The sequence below is a fragment of the Aphis gossypii genome, chromosome X (genome assembly GCF_020184175.1).
Source record: "Aphis gossypii isolate Hap1 chromosome X, ASM2018417v2, whole genome shotgun sequence".
Classification (NCBI taxonomy): Eukaryota; Metazoa; Arthropoda; class Insecta; order Hemiptera; family Aphididae; genus Aphis; species Aphis gossypii.
Window position 1 is genome coordinate 58,410,142 of NC_065533.1, and position 9,345 is coordinate 58,419,486.

The 9,345-nt window shown below is 26.5% G+C and overlaps 1 pseudogene; it reads left to right on the forward strand.

The window, feature by feature from the left end:
• Positions 1-5,736: 5,736 nt before the first annotated feature.
• Positions 5,737-7,015, forward strand: LOC114120625 (uncharacterized; annotated as a pseudogene).
• Positions 7,016-9,345: the final 2,330 nt, after the last annotated feature.

The window sequence follows — 9,345 nt, forward strand, 5'->3', positions numbered from 1 at the left end:
ATATAAAAATAATTTATTTTAGTGTCTACAGCTAGTTAATTATGTATTTATATTATTTAAGAGGGAAATTAACTTAATATATTTATTTAAGTTTCTTTATATTATATGTAAAAAAAAAAAAAAATCATAATTATAATTATCTGAATGATCAGAGTAAAAATCACAACAGTTTTTGTTAAATATTAGGATACCTACCTATTAATTATTTAGTAATACTGTTCTACACTACAATAATTTTCACATCATATATTTTATTTTTATTTTCAATATTTTCATTATAATTAACTGTGAAGGCCAACTAAAAAATTCTAATCATTTTTTTTGTTTTGCTTTATTTTATTAAATATTTTTTAACATATAAACATATAATTGAAAGCTATAAATAAATGCATTAGGTACTGTATTAACTGAACTTACTTCTGAGGATTATTTAATTCAAAATTGACAATCCAATTTGTATTTGATATTGAACTAAACAAATTGACCCATTCAATTGCATTTTCCATATCAATTATGTTTGCTCTAATAATAATATTTTGTTTTTCCAAATCTGACTTTGACCAATCGATTTCACATATAAAATGTTCATTCATTTGTTTTACGATATTTTCAAACAACATTTTTAATTGAATAGAAAAAAACAATAATATGTCACAAAAAATAAATTAGCAAAATTGAAAACAGCTTTCAGCATTGTTGCTAGTTTGATTTTTGATAATGAATTCAAATTGGGCTATAAATATCTATTAATATATGATTAATATTTAGGTTAATAATATAATTTATAATATGTCTATTTTGATAATAATGATAAACGATAATAATGATAATAATAATTGATATAATATGCACAGATTAATATGTTGGCGGGTAATTCAAATGAACCAATGAAATGCGTGTATTTACGTACGGCGCTGGGGCTATAGAGGGTTTGCTAATACGCGCCCTCGCGCGCGGTACGAGTGCGTCCGAGCGCCGGTCCGCCGGGTGGCAAGTGAGTACCGCTCTGCTGTACATTAGGTGCCGTATGGATCATTATTATATATTATAGCAGTGTTAAATTTGAATCCAATGATAGTTATCATTGTATACGAAAAACGATTCTGAACGAAGATGATTTGTCAGCCTAGGATATAATTTCTAGTGGTTGGTGAAAAAGGTGGTTTATGTTTTAATGGCCTGAATACAACAAAATTTAAGTTCTTTTATAATAATTGTAAGTTAAACTTATGAAAAACCTTGTATTAAATTTTCAACTCTAAGCTACTTATACAAAAATTTTTATGAAATATACCTACAAAATAATTTTGTTAAAAAATAATTTAATTCATGGTTTTGACGAATTTTTGTCAATATTTGAACTTCAAATGCTAATAAAAAAAAATTGTGATTATGTATTCTTATAATTTTTTAATCACTATAAGAATAACATATGAGGAACTTTGTATAAAATTTTCAAGTATTTTTATATGGCCAAAAAAATTTTATCTACACTTCAAAAATATTTTTTCAGAAAAATTGAAAATTTCAGTTGTCTATAAATAGCTCAAAAAAAGTCAAAATATTTTGAAATTTAAATCACGTAAATAAAACACGAATCTTAAAAACTGGTAAAATTTTCAAGTATCTACGATTTACACTTTTTGAATAATAACAAATATCAAAAATCGTTTGAGGCTAAACTGTTATTTAACGCGGTTTTTGTAAAAATTTAAATTTCAAACACTCATAAAAATTTTTTGTCTGAATCCGGTAGAATTTTTTTTACAGATATTTGAAGAAAAATGTATTTAGAACCTTGTACCAAATTTTCAAAACTTAGTTATAAAAGAAAAAAATTTTATAATTTTTCAACTTCAAAATTACTTGCAAATTTTCACGTTTTCGACAGATTTCGTAAAAATTTGAACTATAAACTCTTATAAAAAAAAATTGTGACTAACGATTTTTAATTTTTTTTTAGCTACAATAAAAACAACTCATAAGGAACCTTGTATTAAATTTTCAAAACTTTTTGGTCATCCAAACATTTTTTATCGACACTTTAAAAAAAATTTCTCAAAAAAATCGAAAATTTCAGTGGTCTATAAATAACTCAAAAAAAGTCAAAATTTTTTGAAAATTTAACTATATACGGATACCACTGACATTAACATTTGGTGAAAATTTCAAGTATTTTCAGTGATTAGTTTTTGAATTACAACCATAAAACTTTGGTCGAATTTGGATTTGGTCGAAAACTGGTTTTGCGTAAAAATTGCCGTTTTTCCGTCATTTTTTTTTTGTTTTTCTCGATTTTTTTGAAAAAGTTGGAAAATGTTAACTTTTTACCTCTATAATGCACCAAGGATATTCACTTTTACATCGGAAACCACCCCCATTGTTTGAAATTGGAGCATTATTTCGACTAGTTATGCTGTACACAGACACAAAAACAAAAAAAAAAAAAACACACACCATTGTAAAATGAATACATTCATCACTTCGTTCAGAATCTAAAAACATGATTACAATTTTTATGAATTATTTACAAACCATTTTCTTAAAGCAAACACTTTATAAAATGTTCAATATTTAGGATTTAAGTCCTTATGAAAGATACAACAAGGTAAATTTTCTTCATCACATATTTAATCCAGTCGAGGACAACCCAAGTCTTTAATGTTGATGACTGCGACGTGTGGTATATACTCTATAAGTAGTTGTTTTTTCTGTTCGCCTTAGGTGTAAATACAGTTAAACTTTAACAAATTCAATATTCTGCCAAGTTCTTCATACTCAATATCACCGTAATCTATAGATAGCTGATGAAAATTATATAGCCACTTGTTAGTTTTTCGACTTTTTTTATCTTGATTAGATTTTGAATTTTTAAAAATCCAGTGTTGAGTAGCCCATGTTTCTGTGTCTACAATAGATATCTCTTTAATCATATATTTGTTATTCGCTCCAAGAATGCATTGAATGTCAATGATGCCTGTAGACATTATGGCTTGTCTTTAAAATAAGTTTCAATAGTATTGAGTTGACTATGTATAGCAGGTAATGTTTTTTTCAAATTGTTTACAGCTTCTAGAATAGTTTGTAATGTAACTTCAGCTTTTATCATATGCTCTGTTATATCTATACACGTTAATTCCAACTTTTCTGTTTGTTATTCTTGTAATTGAATAGATGTATGATTTTCTTCAATTAAATGTTCAATTTTATTTAATTTATCCAAATATGATTTAATCGAATGTTCAAGATTTGAATTAAATTTTTTTATTTCACCAGAATGAGAACTACCGAACACGTTCATGGTAGAAACTCAACTAAAGTTATTTTCTAGTGTCACTTATATTTATCGAACTATTATGTGTATTGTCAAACCCCAGCCACTTTACAAATATCTGTGTCCCCTTCCTACGAATAATTTTTTCGATTTAATATTCGTTTGGGTAATTTGTTTTACATATTTCCTCAGAGTAAAAACAGCCAGCAATTGGTTTTCCTGTATAATCTTGTAATTGATATGTAATAGGTATGGTTTGATTAATTTTGATAATTTTGAATATTTCAGCAGACCAACTTGGTAAATAACCTTTTGTAAATACACTTTTATATGTACTTATACGAACGTAATCACCAATTTTTAAACTATTTTTTCTATTAATAATTTTGCGTGTTTTTATTTCAACTGATGTTGGGTCTAAATCAGCTTGCGGCGGAGTCATCCCTATTGTTCTATGTTTTGTATTATTTTACTCATTAATCAATGAAGGTAAAATAGAAATCCAATTGTATGAACCTCGTGCATTAAACTCTCTAAACATTTTTTCTTTTAATGTACGGTTGAAACGTTCTACAATACATGCTTTCATGGTGCTATACGTTGAATATTTGTGTATGTTATACTTTTTCATTAATTTATCGAATGTTGTATTTTAAAATTCTTTACCGTTATCAAGCTATAATAGTTTTGGTGAACGTTTGAGTAGTATTTCCGACATTGCATTTGACACTTCTTTAGTAGTTTTTGATTTTAATGCTATCGCCCATGCAAATTTCGTAAAACAATCTATGACGCAGAGAATATATTTGTAACTTTTATTTTTTTTCGAATATGGTATCATTTCAATCAGATCAGCTTGCCATAGATCATTTTTTCCGTATACATTATGTATATAAAAAATTATGATTTATGTCAAGCTCTTTTATCAGCCAATAAATATAAAATATTCCCCTACACAAAATATCAAATGAATTATTCCGTGCATTTTTGGAAAAATACACGCACAAAAATATTCCTGACGAATCAACGCTAAGGAAAACCTATGTTGTTCAATGTTACGAAGACTGTATTAACAAAATAAGAAGTTATTGCGTAACCAAAAGCTATGGGTTTCTATAGACGAAACCACGGATTCAGTAGGACGGTATGTGGCTAACGTGATTGTCGGTACATAGGAAGTCGGAGGCCCGGGAAAAATAGTTTTGCTTAATTCAGAAATTTTAGAAAAAGCTAACCTACCTCCATCGCCAAATTATAAGATACATCTCTACATATTTTATGGCCCCAGGGAATAAAGCATGACAATATTTTGTTGTTCTTAAGTGATGCCGCTCCCTATTTGATGAAAGCTGGCAGAGGTCTAAAAATCCTGTACTCTAAAATGGAACACGTAAGTTGTTTGGCCCATAGATTACATAGAGTTGCTGAAGAGATTCGAAAACACTTCCCAAAAGAAGATCAGTTAATATCGAACATCAAAAAAATATTTTTGAAATGTCTATCACGTGTTCAATATTTCAAGGAAATGGCACCTAATATTCCTCTACCACCACAACCGGTATTGACAAGATGGGGTACATGGTTAAAAGCTGCTACTTATTTTTGTAAACATTTTAAAATTTTGAAAATTATTATGGGACTAAACAAAAATGATTCTACGTCAGTTGAAAAAGCACAGGATCTTATAAGCGATGATAATGTAAAACATAATTTAATTTACATTAACTCAAACTTTGGAACTTACCAAGTTACCAAGTTAGAAACTTCAGGACTCAGGCTTTATGATTCAATACAAATTGTACAAGATATTATAATAAAAATTGAATCAGCAGCAGTTAATAGAATTGGAAATGAAATAAAAAACAAATTTAAAGCGGTACTTGCCAAAATTACTGGATTTCAAACGATGTCAACAATTTCTAAAATTTTAAATGATGAAGAAGCTTCAAGTGAGTGTTTTCCGGATGATTTCAGTGCTGATGATTTGGTCCATTTCAGATTTGCCCCAATCACTTCAGTAGACGTGGAGAGAAGTTTTTCCAAATATAAAAATTTATTAACAGATAATCGTCTTTCATTTACTTTCAATAACATAAAATACCCTATAATTATATAATGCAATGATTTTGATTTTTAAATAATGTGTAAGCATTGATAAATTTATAAAACAAATATTTTTAATTTTTTTTTCCTATTTTAAGGACATTTTTATCATTTTTATGTTATATTTTGAATTTTATAGTAAAATAGAGTAAAATATTTAAAAAAAAAATGTATTTTTATTAATGTAAAACTAATATTTGTAATTTTTTTAGGACATTTTTTACCTTTTTTATGGTCATTTTTATTGTTTTTAAGGTCATCAACTTCCGAGCCCTACTTATCATTTTTAAAAATTATTAGTTACTACCTGATTTGTTAGGCCAGCCTGTTCTAGTTATGAACAAAATAATTCAGCTTCAATGAATTATCTTAATGAAACTCATTCAACAAGTAGGTTATAAATACTTATAAGTAATGCATAAAATTGATCATAGGTTTTATTAGCTTCAAATAGTTAAATAATAAGATCAAATTTATTTTTAAGGTGAACCATATGATGATCTTTTATTGACACCAGAGTATACATCTTTAAATAATGTATTTCAAGAAAACTCTGTTAATTATGAAGGTACAACTAAATACTACTTAAGTGCTAAGTTATTTTCAAATAACATACCTAAATTGCTTTTTTTAAATTTGTTCTGATATTAAACGATCATTTAGATGACATTAATGAAATAGTTGAATTTATATGAAACTCTGGTAATGAATGCAATTTTATGATTGACAATGATGTAATTAAAAATGTTGAAAATTCTACTAATTGTAGTTTGACTGAAAGTGTGAACATAAATGGTTTGTATTCCATTAAATTAATTGTAGTTGGAAAAATATTATTTAGAATGTTTGTTTTAGATAACTATTGTTGCAAAAATCTGTTGGCCATTAAATCATAGATAGAAAGACGACAAAATCAATGTTAAAACAGATCTTAATACAATTACATATGACAAATACTTCAAACACTATAATAGTGAATGCCATAAAAAATTTGGACAAATTATTATGAAATCGGATTCTAGAAGAAATCTTTAGCTCTACCAATTCCCACATTACCTACTGCTTTCATTAATTTATTACCGGCAAAATCCATTGAAGAAGTAGATTTACTAGAATCTCTTTTATCAGATGAGACTGATGGGTTAAAGAATCAAGAAGAATTAGTGAGTATATATACTTTTTGAATCATATTTTTGTATATTTTAAATATTTACTTAAATAACTTACTTCATGTCTAAAACTTGAACTAACTACTATGCATAAATATTGTTATAGTTTAAATATCTATTTAAAATACTTTAATATATATACCATAATTTTTGAAATTTCAGAAAACTTATGTTTATATGAAAGTTGGAAGTATTAATTCCTTCAGTGCAGCAATAAAACAAGCAATTGACACATGCTTTAATTATAAAATATTATCTGCTTTCAGTTATAAAGGAAAAACAAAACGAAGTTTTATTAATTTAAAATTATTCTCCATCATTTATCATTTATGGTGAGTATTTACATTTATATAATATATTATAATAGTTTAAAAATATTAAAATATTATTAAAATTATTTGTTACAGACAATTACATTAGACATTCTGGCTTTCTAGTCTCAAAAGAAATACCATCTTTAATGTTGTAATTATTATTTAGTAAATAATCACCTTTATGGATCGTATAAAAAAGTTCAAATTTTTTCTTTTATATTTTATTCTTATTTATAAAAAAATGTACCTATTGAGTGCAAGTATTATTATAGTAATTTTATATACATATATTATTACTACATGTTAATAATGTACATTCTTAATTTTGAAAGTGTTTTGTTAAGGTTTTTACTTTTATTCTATTATATCAACTATGATTTTTTCTTATATTGAAATTTATATTTCTATATTGGTTATATAAATAGCTAATATGCCATTGCTACTATATATTTTAACATTTCAAATAATTATGTACTGTTTATATTATGTTCTTTTAGTTAGGTTAAGGTAAACCTACTATAATTATGTATTTATAATTTTCAAGACAAAAGCAATTTGTATATTATTAATCTTACTAAACATATTATTATACACATTTTATAATGAATTTAATAAATATTTGTTCCTCATTCATGTTTTTTAGTTTAATTTTATAGTTAAATAAGTACCTATTATATAATAATAATGGAACTATGTGGGTGACAAGCAATATATTATATACCTAATATATATATTATATATTCTGAAACTATATATAATACAGTTGTCGAATCTGAAAAACTTTTGTTAAACCCTTTCAATCTGGTTAAAATTATAAGATAATCAACCTATTTTATAGTCAGGATTTAATTTAATTTTTTTATGGGGGAGAGGAAGTAGTAAATGGTCAATCTAGCATAGACATTTTTAAATAAAGGTCAGACCTTTAGGTCTTCATGATAGAGTTGAGGGGAACATAGAATACGAAATTCATTGCTAATATATTATAGTATATACATATACATGTACAATGTACAATGTATATATTATATAGTATGGACTGTTACTGTATTAAACATTGAACTGTTATATACCAGTTGATAATACAATGTATGAACCCCGTTGAATCAAAGAAAATTGAACTGTTATTACACAAGAAATTAAACCAAAGGAACACGGTGTATTATATATCAAGGTACACTGATGCATGGTTATTACACCGATATGAGCACTCTAAATACACGGTTTAACCTGTATAAAAAAATCGGTATTCAAAATCAGAAAAATAAACGGTTCACTGAACAGGATTTACACCGTACTCTGCACCAACACATCTTAATATATTAAATACTGGCAGCACTGAAAATGCTATTCGGTTATTATACAAAAAAAAATTAACGACCATACTCATGATTCTGAAGCAGCTAAAATTGAAGTAAAGGCTGCAATTACAAAAATTAAGATACGTGCACTTCAAACAATGGAGCCTACATCAGTTGTAATAAACGAATGTGTTGAACCTTTATCCGAAGCAGCTAAAGTAAGTACAAATTTCGGACAGCTTTTTGTTTTTACTAGGCCTGTTTAATTAGAAAAAAATATTATATACATATATATATATATATATATATATTTATTAAATTATTTAAAAAGATATTCTTTGTTGTTTGAATTCAGGATACTTTGCCAAATAATTCAACTTTAAAAAAAAACGATTCGCCGAAAACGTCAAGAAATCCAAATGGCACCACATAATCCAATCGACTTAACTACACTACACATCCCACCCGCGTATACTATGTATTCTCCATCAAACGGTAATGAGGAAATATTTTTACAAAGTAATAGTGGTCCAGGTTCTAATAGAATATTATTTTTTGCTCGATCTAAGAGCCTTGATATTTTGGAAAATTTGAGAGTTTGGTACATAGTTGGTACATTTAAAGTTGCACCTCCATTATTCAGTCAAGTGTATGTAATATTAGTTGAATATTTATATGGTATACTGCCCATGGTTTATATTTAAATCCTCGATAAACAATCAGTAACATATGATCATATGAAAAATTTAAGACCAACTAAAAATCCTAAATCAATTTCATGCGATTATGAACAAGCTGCCATAAAATCAATAAAAAAAAGCATTTCCTAATGTTAAAAAATATGGGTGTTTATTTCATTTGTCGAAAAATTTTAAAAAGCAAGTTGGTGCATTAAATCTCACAACTCGATATAACAATGACGCTGATTTTTCTATAACTGTTAAAATGATAATTTCATTAGCATTTGTAAAAATAGAAGACCTTGATTTTGCAGTTGATTTATTAGCTCAAAATCTTGATGAAGAATTAAATAATTTATTAAAATGGATCGACGATAATTATATAGGTCGAATTAACCGTAATGGTCGAAGAAGAAGAAATGCGCGTTTCCCTCCAGAAATTTGAAATTTATATGATAGTCTTAAATTCAGAAAATAGGATAAATAATCATGCCGAAGCAGCAA